This window comes from Taurulus bubalis (assembly GCF_910589615.1).
Source record: "Taurulus bubalis genome assembly, chromosome: 4".
Classification (NCBI taxonomy): domain Eukaryota; kingdom Metazoa; phylum Chordata; class Actinopteri; order Perciformes; family Cottidae; genus Taurulus; species Taurulus bubalis.
Window position 1 is genome coordinate 26,539,790 of NC_136592.1, and position 15,119 is coordinate 26,554,908.

Below are 15,119 nucleotides of genomic sequence, written 5' to 3' on the forward strand. Positions count from 1 at the left end.
CGCTGTAGTTCGTAGTTATCCCACAAAATCTTTTCATAGGTTAACCATGTAATGTTGAATGAGGACGTATAAAGACCACTACATCATACAGCCGACGGTCCGGAAGGGAGATGGATGGGTCCAACAATGGATGGATGGGCCCATCAAACACCGATCTTTCACCCAGGAGACCGCAGTTTGTTCCTCGTGTGGAACAAGAAGTCAATGTGGATGTTTTTGTCACGTAACTTGCGTACCTCAGTAACGCCACTTTCTTGTTTTGTTTTGAACCAGAAACAACTATTTATTCATTTAAACGTAACCAAATAGTTGTGTTGCCTAAACCTGAGAAGACATAATTTCATTTTAAAAAGACAGTATGCATGTAACGAGGGGAAATTGACTCGTGTTGCAGGCTTCCTTAGGAAAACGCACAAAAAAAGTATATATTCTCCGTTATATCATGTTGTATGGAGATAGGCTGAGTGCAGTGAAGCATCCTCTACTGTTTTCTGCTCTGATCACCAACGTGCAGCGATTCAGTCGTGACCTGCAAGTGAATGTTACACTAATGAGTCCAGCTTGCTAACAGAGGGGCCAGTGTTAAGGCCGCCTGACCCCGGTGTTTCAGCTTTGGCACATCGAATCGTAGTCTCCTAATTTGTCAGCGACTCGCCTGGTCTCCTGGATGCACCGTATCTAATAATCATCTCATAATACTCCCGTCAGTAATTATGTCTCTTCTTCTCATTGATTAATGCGGTCCGCCTCATCAGCTGGGCTCAGATTATTCACAGGCACAACGTCTCTATTCTCCCTAATTAATGATCCAGATCACGTTTGCAATAAGTAAATGTCTGTCCACAAATTTATTGTATCATACGTCTGGCCCCCTGGTATTGTTCCTTAACATTATTAAATCAGCAGTCATTTGATTTCCTTCCTCCATCCGTAAGCACCCGGTGGGTGGTGGAGAAACACCTTGAAAAGGTCGCCAGTCGAAGGAGATCTTTTATGTATGAACACTCCACACATAATGAACCTCAAATTTAATTGATCCATCTTGCCGTGAGGTGACAGCAGTATTAATTAAGTCAGGTTAGGAAGGTACATTAAGCTTTAAAGCTCAAGAAAGTAAACCAACTACATAATCTAATTAGTAAATTAAGTATTTCATTATTGCTTTTAGTGGCTAACTCCAAAAATATCTCCTGGCCAGTGAGCCACAAAAGACTTGAGCCTTGGGTGAGCTCTTCATGAAGAGCGCTATTTGTCTTTCGGAATATTGACATTGACAAATTTCCAGAGCTGGCTCCAAATTGGGATCCATTGTTACAACATTAATTTGCGCTCATGTTAAAAATCTCACCAGAAAAGCTCTCAGTTGCCAGTAAGAATCAGTTTTATTTTTTGCAAAAATGTGGTTTATCTTACGGCCTTCGTTATATATACTTTTTTATGCTAATTCATTCGCATGTTAAAACTTACAGTTTTTTTTGTCATGAGTACCTTCACAAAAATCTTACAATGCAAAAAGCGCCAACATTTTTCCCGGTGCAAGGTCGATTGGCTCCATGGTCCAAACCAAGATGGCAAACCTTGATTACTGCTTTAAACCAGATTCACTCCTTGCGTTCTCACTTATTCACAATAAAAGCCGAGACAAAACTGTTGCAGAGCATTTCTCTCAAAGGAAACTCAATCGAATAGCTAACAGTAGTTTAGGTTTCACAACAACTTGCCCCAGACAGACTGCTCTGGGCCAAGAGGATCCCGGTGCAAATCTATTCAAAGCTTTCATTGAAAAAGTGCTGCAACTGTCGCAAATTCCCTTCACTGCTGGTATGAATAGTTTGATTGGAATTCTTTTTTACACTTTAGTTTTTACGCATTTTCGTGACATTTATTTGTCCTCAGGTGTTCAAGTGAGCGCATTTGAATCAGAATCAGAATCATTTATTGGCCCAGTACATTGCACATACAAGGAATTTGACTCGGTGAAAGGTGCATCACAATAAACATAGACATAGAATAAAACTGTAAAGTAATAAAAATATAATAAAACAGTGCAAAAATAGATCAAACATATTTGTACAATCCGCTCTTGTTTAAGGGTCATCTAACTGACTGCTTACTGGAGGGCCATATTTTCAAGACCGTTTTATTTTTGTCAACAACATAGATTTGAGTGACAAACTTTGGTTTGAACTATACACAAATCTCTGCACCGATCCACCGTTTTGATTCCAGTTTTGCTGTTATGAATGCTGGTGTGACCGGGTCTTAAGTCGGGGGTTAGAATCTCTCAGCTTTGTTATTTCCACTCCAAATAATTTCTGACAGTCTCCGACATCCAGAGAAAACACTGCTGTTCTGTCGCCACAAAAAAACCTTACGACTCACTCCACACAGATGAAAAATGGAATTTGATTTCTTGCTGCTGCAGCATTTCAATGACGACGCTTAGAAATAATGCTATGTATGGAATACAAAATGTTATTGCATTCAGATGTGTGGAGTGTGAAGGGCGTGTCGCCTCATACAGAGTGGGTGACTTTTTCAGTGCTCTACCTCCAACTATCATTTTCACATGCATTTCATCAGAACTACTTACTATAGGCCATTTCCCTCCCACACACACCCACACCATTTACGTGATATTGCCTCCAGTATAGTGCCACTGTCGAGCCGACACAAGGTCGGACGCTCGCGTAACTGTACTATGTAATTACGATTGCCAAATTTTCCTAATTGAATTAGTGGCAGACACCCAGGACACACTCCCTCGTCACACACTCCGAGTCAGCTCTTTGTTTTGGACCTGAATAGCTAATCGCAGTAATGACATTGGCTCTGCCTGTCACTTCCAACCAGGCGGTTGTCCCCTGTACATGCTGAAGGTCATGTGTGCAGACTGGCAGGCGTTTACCTTTTGGGGAGGGCTTTTGCCCTTGGCGCTGTTCGGTTACCCGCTTCCAGCTCCTTCGCTGCTCCCGTGCCGCTTTTTAAACATTTTTTGATTCCGGCACCCAGTTTAGCCGAGGCTCTGCCGCATGTGTGATCTTCAGATGTTGTTATGAAAGTCAACCTTCAAGCAGGGTTGAAAGTAACTAGTTTCCAATCGTTGGCTCCTTCCTCTGGGGTGCAGCAAAGAAATGGGCTTGAGACAAAAGCAACCCCCTCTCAAGAGCTGCTCAACCTCCCTCTTCACCCGTTCTGCTCTCTGCCTGCCAGGCTTCTCTCTCCCTCAGTGGACTGGATACAGGAATACAGTTTCCAACAAGACCCACAGTGCAAAAATAGCTTTACTCTGAGCCATTGCCCTAAAATATTTTTTTTTTTGTCCTGGGGGTGGTGCTAGAGAAAAGGTCAAAGGGTCATTCAAATAAAACCTTCTCAGGCTTTTTAAATGTGCTCAGCAAGCTATATAATCTGCTAATTAGAGACTGTATCGAGTGGATAAGGAAGACGTTTGTGCCCCGTCAGTGGCTACTGGCCTGACAGAGGAGAGTCCATAAAACACACAACATGGAAAGAGTTCATCCTCTGGGTAGAATGTAAATCTGTAAAAAAAAAAAGAGAAACGGTTACCAGCTTTTTCCTTTAGCTTTTAACAGCATTCAAGTCTTTCTTCGGGGATTGAATTCCTGAGTTGTCATGGAGACGGCTCTGGACAAAAATGGTGTCCGGTCCTTTAGCTCATCCATAGGTCATGCTTTTACATGGATTAGCGCACAGCCACATTCCCTGTGACAGAAATATCCAGCAGCGATGATGCATTCATAGACACAAAAACGCATTATACCTAATTACTGAATCACAGAAGGAATACAGGGGGCATTATTAAAATAGCTCCGTCTGTCTTGTGTCACTAAGGGTCTGTTGTCGGTATTTTAACCTACAGCGAGACAAAAGCAGATTGTGTATTTAATGGTGGAGTCTGGGACAAAGAGGAAGACGAGGATGGAAATTAGAACAAAGATCTGAAAAGCTAATGGTCCTAAAGTAAGGACGAGCTCAATTTGTTGTGGACGTGGTGTGAACAAGCCAGATTTACCCAGATTTACCCAGATTTACACCTAAAACTGACGGGAAGCTAAAGGTTGCTGATGATCCCCAATTGCAGATGCACTGTGTCGTTACAACTATGGAAAGTATGGCAGGTGACTTTTAATTCAAATAAAGAAGTCGGTCTGTAAACTGTGATTTACTGAATGTTTTACTGACTATTTTGATAATAATTCAAAGTGTTAGAGACACATAAGGTGTTTTGCTCCAGTCTGGTGTCTGTAAGGCTACAGCTCCTTTTTGATAATGTTAAATTAACATTTTTTTATGGTTACAATATTTAATTCTCTCTGCTGGAGGATTTTTTGGTTGGTGAGAGAACGTGGGTGTCACAACAACCCGCTTTGTTCACTCGGTGACAAGCTTTACATGTGGATAAGCTTTTTTTTGTTGTTGTAGTTTATTGTTAAGTCAGGGGCAATGCTTCACTTTAAACGGGTAGTTTATTTGACACCATTTCTTTAAGTATTCCAGGTCAAGGTTTTGATAACACAGATTTATTGACACAGCTCCATTAGCGGAGGTGTCTGAAGTCTGCATTTAGAAGGAGCTGTCTAATACACAGTAAACTATAAATATCCACAGACCAAATCCGTGTCCTGCATCATTTGGGCAAAACGATAAAAAGAGGCCAAATTTGAGCCCAGAATAGAAAACCTTATTATTTTGGCGATTCAAAGTGTTATGTCTAATTTGACCATTTAGCAACAGTAAATAGTGCCAGGTTTCATCATCCCCCCTGAGGGTTTCCTCTTAACTGTGTGTTTGGAGTTACCACCACTACATGAGTGTCTTGAGCCAATCAGATCGCTTGTTTGAAACTGCCTGTTGCACAATGACTGATGGAGGCCAGTGGACACTCGGTTCAGCCATAACTAGAGGAGCAGATGCTTGAACAGCATGAGGACGTGGTAATGAAGAGGCGTTTACGTGGCCTGCATTAACCAGATGCCTGACTCACAATGTCTGATCTACATTATTCATCTCATTTGGCCCATAAATCATCCGGGGATATCAATGTTCATAATGTAGTTGTTGCCTTAACGAGGTGCTTTTGTGGCTGAAAGAGGAGCCGTTGTTGGTTTCATTAGGAATAAACTGCCACAAGCTAATATTTTTTTTAATGTATTTTCTTTTGAGCCTCAACTCATTGCCACTCAACATATTTTTTTTACAAATCACATTGCAGCCTTCTGTGTTTCAGTTATGGTGTAAACACGTGCGTGAAGAACCTCTTTTAAATGTTTCAGCTCTCCCTGTTGCCTCTTTCATCCTCAGTCTGTCTCATGGTGGTTGTGTTGAATAATGTCCCAATTAAGTCTTCAAAACGGCTGACTATCAGTGTTGATGGCTGTTGTTACACAGAATCTGATAAAATGTTGCGAAATGGGCGCACACGGAGAACTAAGTTTTTCCGAATACAATCTGTGTGAAGATTATTTTCCAGATAATGTGACCGTTTACCTGTTCCTCACATGAGGAGGTCAGCTCTTGGATGGAAAGTGTCAGCGCTAACTGACATGTCACTCAAAGAGACGCATATCGACCAATAAAAGACTCAAATTTACTACAAAGAGAGACAAAAAAACTATAAAGAGATGCAAAGAGACTCACCACAACCATGAAAGGGGCCAAAACAACCACAAAGACACAAAAAGCAAATGCAAAGCTCCACAAAATGACGACAAAGAGACACATAGCAATTACAAAGGGACTCCAAATGACTTCAAAACCCAACAAAACAACAACAAAGAGATGCAAAATGACTACAGGTAGGGCAAAACATTCATATTCTCATAATCCGCTCTTGGGTCAGAGGAAGCTTGCACTGGAGCACTGCTGACATGTTAATTAAATTTCCATAATCCCCATTTTTGACATGCTGCTGCATCTGAAATTGTGCTTTTTGCTGCACATTATGTCTATTTTCTTTCCATTGTGCTAATTTTACAGTTTTACAATGCCGTTAATGTGCACATCAATGCCAGGTAGAGGACCGGCGACTCAATGAGCCTTGCACTCTGAAATACATTAGACTCTTTACTACCCCTCTAAAGCTTCTGCGTTATAAAGATCAACATTATGCATTTCTAAATGATGTCTCGTAGAGCTGATGATGGCAGACCTGTTTCACGTTTGTGTAGTTTCACAGTCGAGTGTGCAGTTCTACGTAGGTTATGAAATACTGCCTGTTTCATCACACACTTGGCTAATGAAGGAGGGGAGCCATCGGGAGCTAGTCTCCACCTTAAAGATCTCGTAATGATTAGACTCACACTGCTTTTGTGTCCAGCAGCCAGAAAATTACATTCGGCTTTGCTCATTAAAGAAGCCAGTGAGCTGGAAGGTACATTTTTTTCCTTTTTTTTTACCTGCTAAGCAGCTTCATCAGCCTGGTCAAAAATATCATAAAGACAAGAATAAGGCTGTTACACTTGAGTGGAACATTAGAATAAAGATGAAGTTGCAGCGGCGCTAAGCTTAGTCTACATGTCTTCTGTCAAGTGTTGTATTTTTTTGACAATCCATGATATATCTTAATGTTTTAAAGGGGGACATATCATGAACAACTCACTTTTTCAGTGCTTGTGCGCATAATGGATAGCTCTGCATGCCAACCCACAAACTGTGAAATAAGACAACCCTTTAATATATGTTGTTAGATGTAGTGGTACGCATGGGCAGGTTTGAATCATAGTCAAGCCATGTGTGAAGAACTAGTAATATTAGCCCAACTGAGCAATTCAGGGGTAGCATTTTAATTTCCTGCGAAGGGCAGTGCCAGCGTTGTTCAGCAGAGCAGCGAGCGTTCATTATTTCATTACCTGACCATCGAGGGGTGGGCTGCACACGCGATGACAATGAGTCGAGATAAGGTTGATAATGCCACATGGTGCTTTATGCAAGCTTGACGCTTTTCAGCTTGCCCTTGGCAAGCGCTGGGCCCAAGCTACAGTACGTATCTCCTCCCTCCCAAAAAAAGGCCGGAAACGCTCTTTTTGTTTCACCGGGTGGTTGTATTGTCACAGCTGCATAATGAAAGCCCAGAGAAAATAACATGTGGCCCATGGGTCTCTAATCAATGGGGCAACTCCAGCAGAATAAACCCCATTTAGACCAATGGGTGGCTGCCGTTCCAGTGCATCGGCTCATACACGTCTCCCCGAGTAATTACTCTTCGCCAGCCTAATGAAGGAACATTTTAAATGTCAATGAGTGGTCGTGGTGTGTTTTTTCTTCCCCCAATTAATTTTCTATAATGTGCTCCTCATGCGAGTTAAGCTGCACACACAAACCTCGACCATCTGACTGGGATTGTCAATCAGGGTTGCAAGCCTGCCGTGCCGCTGATGCAACTGTTGATTCCCATTATTTTCCATCAGGTTTGCCCTTTTTACCTGACATTGATTTAAAGGGTGAACTGGTAATTACTATTTGAATGGATCTGGTGTTAATCTGCTAATACTATTTGGGGCTTTTGTTTAAAAAAAATGTGGCGCTCTTTGGCTTCAATTGATTGCAAGACGGAGAGGAAATATGGGGCGACAGATCGGGGGATTTAACTCCGCCACGAGACAAAGTGTTTTGATGGCGACTGTGGCTCAGTGATAGAGCGGGTCGTCCTTCAATCGGAGAATCGGTGGTTTGATTTCTCTCCCCAGCTCCGCTAGTCCATGTCCGTGTTGTCCTTGGGCGAGACACTTAACCCCAAATTGCTACCGGTGTATGAATGGGTGTGAATGTTATGTTAGATGGCAACGCTTTTGAACGTTGAGGGCTGCAGCGGCACACGCGTGTGATTGTGGAAGAAATGTTGGCCACCTCTGCAAATTGGCACTAAAAATAGCCATTTAGATATAAATCTTGTTCCACAGATTAGGCATACTCGGCTAAAGGAGGACATGCAACAAAGATCCCTTCTTGGATTCAAACTGGGTACATGGCGGCGATGTAGTACCTTGTTTTCTCTCTATATTTCGTTATGTTCCTGCTATGCTTTAGCAAGTTATGACGGCCATAATCCGCGAGACAAACTCCTCCTGCCGTCGTTAGCCCTGCCTGAGCCTCCATCATTCAGCTGCTCAAGTATTTGACTTTGTTTTAAGGAGCAGGTTTGAGGCTGTTAGTCCTCCCTAATAGGCTGCTTGTGCCCGCTGTTCACTGCAGTCTTGTGTTAGGTGTGATGGAGTGAGTCATTATTATAGCTTCCCTGCGTCCGGCTCAGCAGGGTCCAACCCACATCATGCTGGCAGACGCCCCAGCTCAGGGCCCTGGTGGCAGTGAGGAGGAGGAGGAAAGCGGGAGCTTCCTGCGCCAAGGAGACCCAGGGGACGCACACACATGCATCATGCATCCACAAGCGTATACTATACCTATACTTGCTTTGTTTTTTTTTTCATATCTGCAGCTACTGTAGTCGTGTCTTATCAGTAAAGGACAGCAGCGTCTAACAGATAAGGTCGTTGTCGAGGTGAAGTTATTACAGATATCTGAGACGGAGAGGAAGCAGGCGTACAGTTCCTTTGGGAATTGGGTGACAAAGCCAGATTAGACTCTATCTTCATCTACTTACTGGAGGTAGAACCAGTCCTATCCTCTGCACCAAGCTGGGGGTAAAGGAATTTGGGTCATTTTATCCATTAAACATGATACATCTGCCATCGTATTAGGATATGCTCTAGTTTCAGGCAATAGCTTCCTCTCCTTTTTCAGTGGGGGTGCTCTAGTTATTCTCTGTTAGTTTGTACTTTTTCTGCTTTTGGTTTGTTTTGCATTGTTTAAAAAATACATGTTGTTAAATTCAATATTGTCCATATTTCATCGGAAAGGGATTTAATTTCTGCTGAAATACGACTAAGACTGGATTTCACAATAAATGTGAGTATCGACTCAAATCGCAATCCTACCATCTCTGAGCATAACGCATAATAAGGTCTCTCAGCCACTGTGGGTGGCAGAGCTGCAGTTTGAGTGGAGCTGGTACAGTTTGATTCATTCGCAGCACTTAAGAAGCATGAGAGAGACTGACAGATGCCCTTTTAGAAGTAGATGCCGCAGAGCTGCAGTGACAGCTGCCTGAATATACAGCAGGGCTGCCACTGAAGTCAAGAAGAGACGAGGGTAAGAAGGAACACCAGCACTGCATTTTTCCACTTCCACAACACAATGTATCCTCAATGTTATATTTAGTGTTATCATTTTATTTATTTTTGATTTTAAGTTATCCAAATAGTTGCCAAATCATTTCCTGTAAATTGACTAATAGATGAATCAACTAATGGTCTCTCTATGTACTGTAAGTGCTCTGCTGCAGCTACAGCTTGATTATGTAAAACCATACATGACATACTGTGCTTCCTAGACTCTGCATACATGTAGATCCAATGGAATTTCATTGAAAAGCTTTATTTATCTTTCTCCATACGTCTGTTGTATCAGCTTATTTGGCAAACACAAGCCCTAATGATATCCCCGAGCTTGGAAGACATGAACTTTGTCGGCTGTTGAATTTAAACGTCAAGAGCGCTCACCCCACTGGAAACTTTGGATAAAGCCCCCGAAATGTCTTAATTCGCACAGAAACATGTTTGTTAAATCTAGCCTTCATTTCTTATCTTGAGATTTAGATTCATCAAACATATCAGTTATGCTGCCTCCAGATAACTGCAGGGATTTAATGAACTGAAGGAAGAGGTTTTCAAACAGTATTACACAACTATGAACAACAAATAGTGCAATCATTTAAAGATAAATGCAGACTGCTTTATTGACGTCCACATTAGACCTTTACTGGTTGGAGTGACAATAATTAGCCTCGTTCAACCCATTGGCTCCATTTCACCTCAAAGCGCCTTTCAAGGTTAGGAAAATAAAAAGTGTCTTTGTCACTTTAAAAATGCATCTGATTTGTTTGTTTTGCAGAAAAATGCATTAAAATAAATGACAAAAAGTGTTTAGCTCATCCATCCCCTCCTCCCAACCTCCCGAGGAGAACTAATCTGTCTTTATATTACGGGACCAGACTACCGGAGTGCTTTCTCCAAGCGTCTGCTATTACTGCAGTTTAACATTGAAGTTAATTGAAAGCCTGGTGTGTTTTTTTATACAGACACTAAAGGGTGCCTTGTGCATCGCTATCGCACGCCAACGGCCATGGCAAAACATCTGTATTTGAAGCCCTGGGATTGACACCGGGCTGGAAATTTAAGGAGCTCTGTTATTTTTGTAGCATTTTTCAAAGAGAGAAAAGGAAAACACAAAATATACCTGAAATCCAGTTGATAGATAACGGTTAAAAGCTCCCATGCAGAAAATGTAGTCCCATACATTAATTTTTTCTCTGTCTGTCGGTACATTCTCATGCTGTCTTTACAGCAGTGTCTAATTTTGATTTTCAACACTTTGAATAACACATACAGTGAGTATAGTATAGTTGTAAAGGGCTATACACTGCATGACACCTTGGCCACTGCTGTCAGAGAGGTGTTACCTCGGCATGCAATTATGCACAAGCCGGGAATGGTGATGTCAGACCTGTTTACTATCTCTTACAATCTGTTCTGTAACATCTCCACCACTATATATGAATGTGTAAGCGAGTTGTGGATGGAACTTTTTCTGTCAAATTGATCTTTTCCCACTATAATGCAGAGGATTCACAATTGACAAATGAATATACTGTATTTTACCATAAGGAAAGTGCTGACCAGTCGCTCTCAGTAGAGTAGATTCACATGTAAATGAGCCGGAATTAATATCCAATCTTAGTAAATGGACTGGAGCTGAAAATCAGCCCAATTATTATGACCACATTATAATTAGTAGAGCATAATCTGTATTCACAAAGGAAAGGTTGTCTCGTGGTAATTATTGCACATTTTGTTTGCACTATATCCACTCTATTTCTGTCCACATTTGAACCTGTTCCAGAGTGTTATGTACTTCAGATGTGCTCCACCTAAGTGGTATCATGATTAATGATAGGCTGAACTGTTTCAGTTTAAAGACCACATGTACCCATTTTCTGTTGGCACCTACTGACAGAAATACAGTCAAGTAAAATTAATGTATACAGCCTCACCAGGCTTTAGGGGCCCACATCAGCAATAGTATCTGATGCTGCTTCAAGATGACAAAGAACAAAGCCCCGACCCCACCAGCAGAGAATTAGGACATAAGGGATAGAGATGAAACTTTAAAAGGGAAAAATCAAACAACACTGTCTACTGAAAATGATGTTTATCCATTCCGAAATGTGTTTTTTTTTTTCCGAGAAGGTTTTTGGAGGAAACACTTCCTCTTTTCTTGTTCAATGTCTTTTCCAGTCCATAAAGTGATATGTTCTTGTACGGTACATAAGTTGTACATATTATGTACAAAGCAAAGGATTTATATCCGGTGGGTGGTTAGATTGGACCCAGGTGCAATTGTTATTTAATTTTTTGGCCCTCATGCCCGACATTAAGCACACACCGTGCGCGGACACACAACCACGCCAGACAATTGCAAAGCAAAGTGGGGCTATACCACCATGCAACTCCCATCCTGCAAACCAGTCTTTGATCAGCACCATGGACAGCAGCTAAAGCGGATGGTTCATTTCTCTAAGGACCAGTATGCTTGAAATGCCACCAATGTATTGATGTTGTTACAAATGGGGTCAGGTTTTGTTTGCCGCAGCATTTTAAATTCAGTTCAAAGTGGATAACACATAAAGGGCAGAAGAAGCCTCAAATCTAATAACCTATCAGTGTTAACCTCTTGTCTTTTTTCAAGTCTATTGAATGTTTTGTCAAATCGTTTACCTTTTCTCAGTTTTCTTGTGCAGAAGAGTAAAGTACGACTTCTGCAACGCATTCTCGACTCAATGCTTCAAATCCTCCTCCTCAAATACAGTGCTCCTGTGCTTCAAACTCCGAGGCTCTTCGTACCCACACACAGACACTAAACAGTGCCTGGTGCGTTGATGTCGGATGCCGAGGAGCAGTGAACAAGCTGCGGTATTTGATGCATTGTTGGCTACGTTGTGCCCACCCTTTATGAAGGCAGGCTAATAAAACAACGGCAAACACTATTACTCCCACGTTATGAATAGCAGCATATAGCAGCTTCTGACCTGTCACAATAAAAGCCAGAGACTTAAACTGCATAAAAAAACTCAACAGCTTAATATAGTAAAGTAGCATGATAGCATGTTGTCGGTTCTGTATCGGTGTTTTGGTTTCGGCGCTCTGCACAGATCTGACAACCGCCCATCCGCTCACTCTCATCCCCGACTCTCTGAAGCGCTGCGCCGGTACGGAGGTCCCAGCGGACCGCCGGCAGGCAATAACCTTATGCTTCTATGTTCATAAAATGTACCCGAGCTTTCGCACATGAAGGATATTACTACTGCTGTCTCCTGCTGGTTAAAACCAATAATCATTTGGCCTTTGCGGACGGAATCGATGTAGGCTACGTGTCCATATGCAACTAGAGCCGGGGAAGTGAGATCAGTGGCCTTTCCAGATACACGTAGACACACCTTCCAATGCCAGGTTTGAACTGACGAGTTAGAACGAGTCCACCTGTGATCAGATCATCCAAGACGCATGCCAGGTCTGAAGAGAGCCATTGTCACTCGGCACATGTGTCTTTTACTTCTTATAATATTCACTTCTTAAATGTGTTTAGTGTATTTGTGTTACTCTAGATTAAGTTCCATGGAACCACGATCCCAGTAACACACACATTAAGATCATTTGACAGCATGCAGAATGTTTTTTTTTTTTTTTGGCTTCCTTACAACCAGTAATCTCCCGTCCTCCTTCAGTGACGTGACATCTCTCAGCCTGTGCTTTTGGCAGAGGATAAGCAGGAAATGCTTTGAGCTCAACTCGTGGAACATTGGTAGTGGTCTAGAGTTTATTGTGGCCGACAGGTATTGGCAGAGCAAATAATGGAGGCTGTGATTGAGATTGTTCGTCTTGAAGGGTAGCCATGAAGGCTGCCAAAGAGTGAGGCATTGTGTCTCACTTTTGAAGACGAAAGCTGTCGGTTTTCAAATGTTCTGACGTAATCCTTCAATTAGATGGACATGGCTTTTGATGGTATTAGTGGCTTTCTTCTGCGTTTATTAAGTCGTTCTAATGTATTTGCCCTTATCACTGCCTTAAAGACAATCTTGGGAACTAGCGAGCCAGTAGAGCTGAAATCCTGACAGCCCATGATTTAAATGTAGTTTATTCAATCCAGTCAGTAAATCGGAGGAAATGATGTGGACTGGCAGTTTATTGAAGTGGACTGTCAACAAAATATGTGCTCAAATTTAGATTCATACATTCTCAACCATACGGTGCGCCCACCTCTCTATCTGGCCATAATGCAGCAGTTTACACATCTCAGGGTTTTCTCTTTGCTTCAGCCTCCAGTCACATGAATGATGGCTGAGTCGCTCCACACCTGCTCGCTTCTTTCTTCTGTAAACGAGAAGTGGGTCTCTCTTTCTCGCTCACATCCACATACGCATGGATGAAGGTGAAGAGGAGCGGTGTAGAAGTGGAGCAGTGCTGCCCTATTTTACTGGTTCGGGATGAAGTATTGGGTCTGGCTCATGTGGCTCCACTGTATCTTGTATTCCCTGCAAGACTCTCCATGTCCAACAAGCTTTTATTGATGTTCTTTCGACTGTGCAGTAGATGGCTGGTGAGGGATTTGGCAAAGCAGAGTGCCACTGTTAATCCCACATTAAAGTTATAATCCTTAAAATTTCAGTCCTGGTAGAGACAGCAAATGTGGTTTAATACGACACATTCTTTAATATTCCTAGAATATAAAAAAACAACATGTGTTGAGCAGCTGCTTTGTCAGTAATACAACAGAGAAGCAACTGTTGTGTATCTGTTTACACATGTTGTGTTAATTAAGACATCAGTCAATAATTAGCATTGCTCCATCTAGCCGTGAGCAACTGTGATCTGCTTTCATGCTGCACACAGCACAAGTGGTTTTGCTCTTAACTTTATAGCATGCCGATGGGCCTGTCTCAATAATTACTATATCGTCTCATCGTCTTCAATCATGTTTACTTTATTGGATTATCGTATGATAAATGCACATGACCTCAATGTTTTTTTACATTACCAACGTAACTTAAGACATATGGCCATGACCTCGATCACTTTTATGTGACCGAGTTATCGTACAATATATGGTACCGACCTCAATCATTTTTACGTTAATTGTCTTTTGGTACGATATATATACTTCAATATTGTTTTATGTCATTGTAAATTGTTGAGATTGTTTTGGTCGTGTGTCGTCCAACAAGTTTGGTCATCGTGACAGGCCTGCATGGTGGAACTGGTGACATGGAGGAGGAGTTGCCTGCAGCTCCTAATCTAGCTCGCTGTTGTCGCTCTAACATGTTTCATCGCATTACTCCGTTGTAAAAAAAATAAAAATAATTTGTCCTGTTTTGTAGAGGCACTAACCTCGGTGACAAATTGATTGCATTTCCTGTGGAAGGCTCCAGAATAAAAGCCCCTTCCACCCCTGTGTTTCGCTAAATGAACGCTTTTATTGTGAACAAGCAGCAGCAAGGAATGTTTGGTAAGATACGTGGTACCTTAACACGGCTCTGGTACGGCAGCGGGAGAGTGAACAGTTAAATGTGAGCCGGATGTCAATGAGATGAAATTACAAACAGTAATGCTGAATGAGATGGCTTCTCATTTCCTGTGAGTCCTTCATGCACAGGCGGGCAATTTTTTTAAATTGAATGGCCGTGTTGTGTGTTGTTAACTGTAGCTATTATTCATTGAATCCTGCACCTTGGTGATAGAAGAGCTCTGTTAATCATACCTTGCAGTGTGTTGACTGGTGAATGTCCTCTATAATTAGCTGTTGATGGCTGCAGCCTGTGGTGTCAGACCATGCAAATATATGTCCGCGAGCACGCCGCTATTCTAATTGACGTTGCTGCCTCTCCCCAATGTTCCCCGAGTGAAGCTCCCAGTCTTCCCTGCTGCCGAGCTGCTGACAAGAGGGGAAGGTGAGGGAAGCAAAGACAGTATGGTAGGGGGGAAGACAAA

At 42.1% G+C, this 15,119-nt stretch overlaps 1 protein-coding gene across 1 annotated transcript in view; it reads left to right on the forward strand.

Annotated features, from left to right (window-relative positions):
* LOC306735257 (protein kinase C-binding protein NELL1-like) overlaps nucleotides 1–15,119 on the forward strand; it is a gene marked incomplete at its 5' end in the record, with an annotated part of 216,717 nt that overhangs the window by 51,974 nt on the left and 149,624 nt on the right.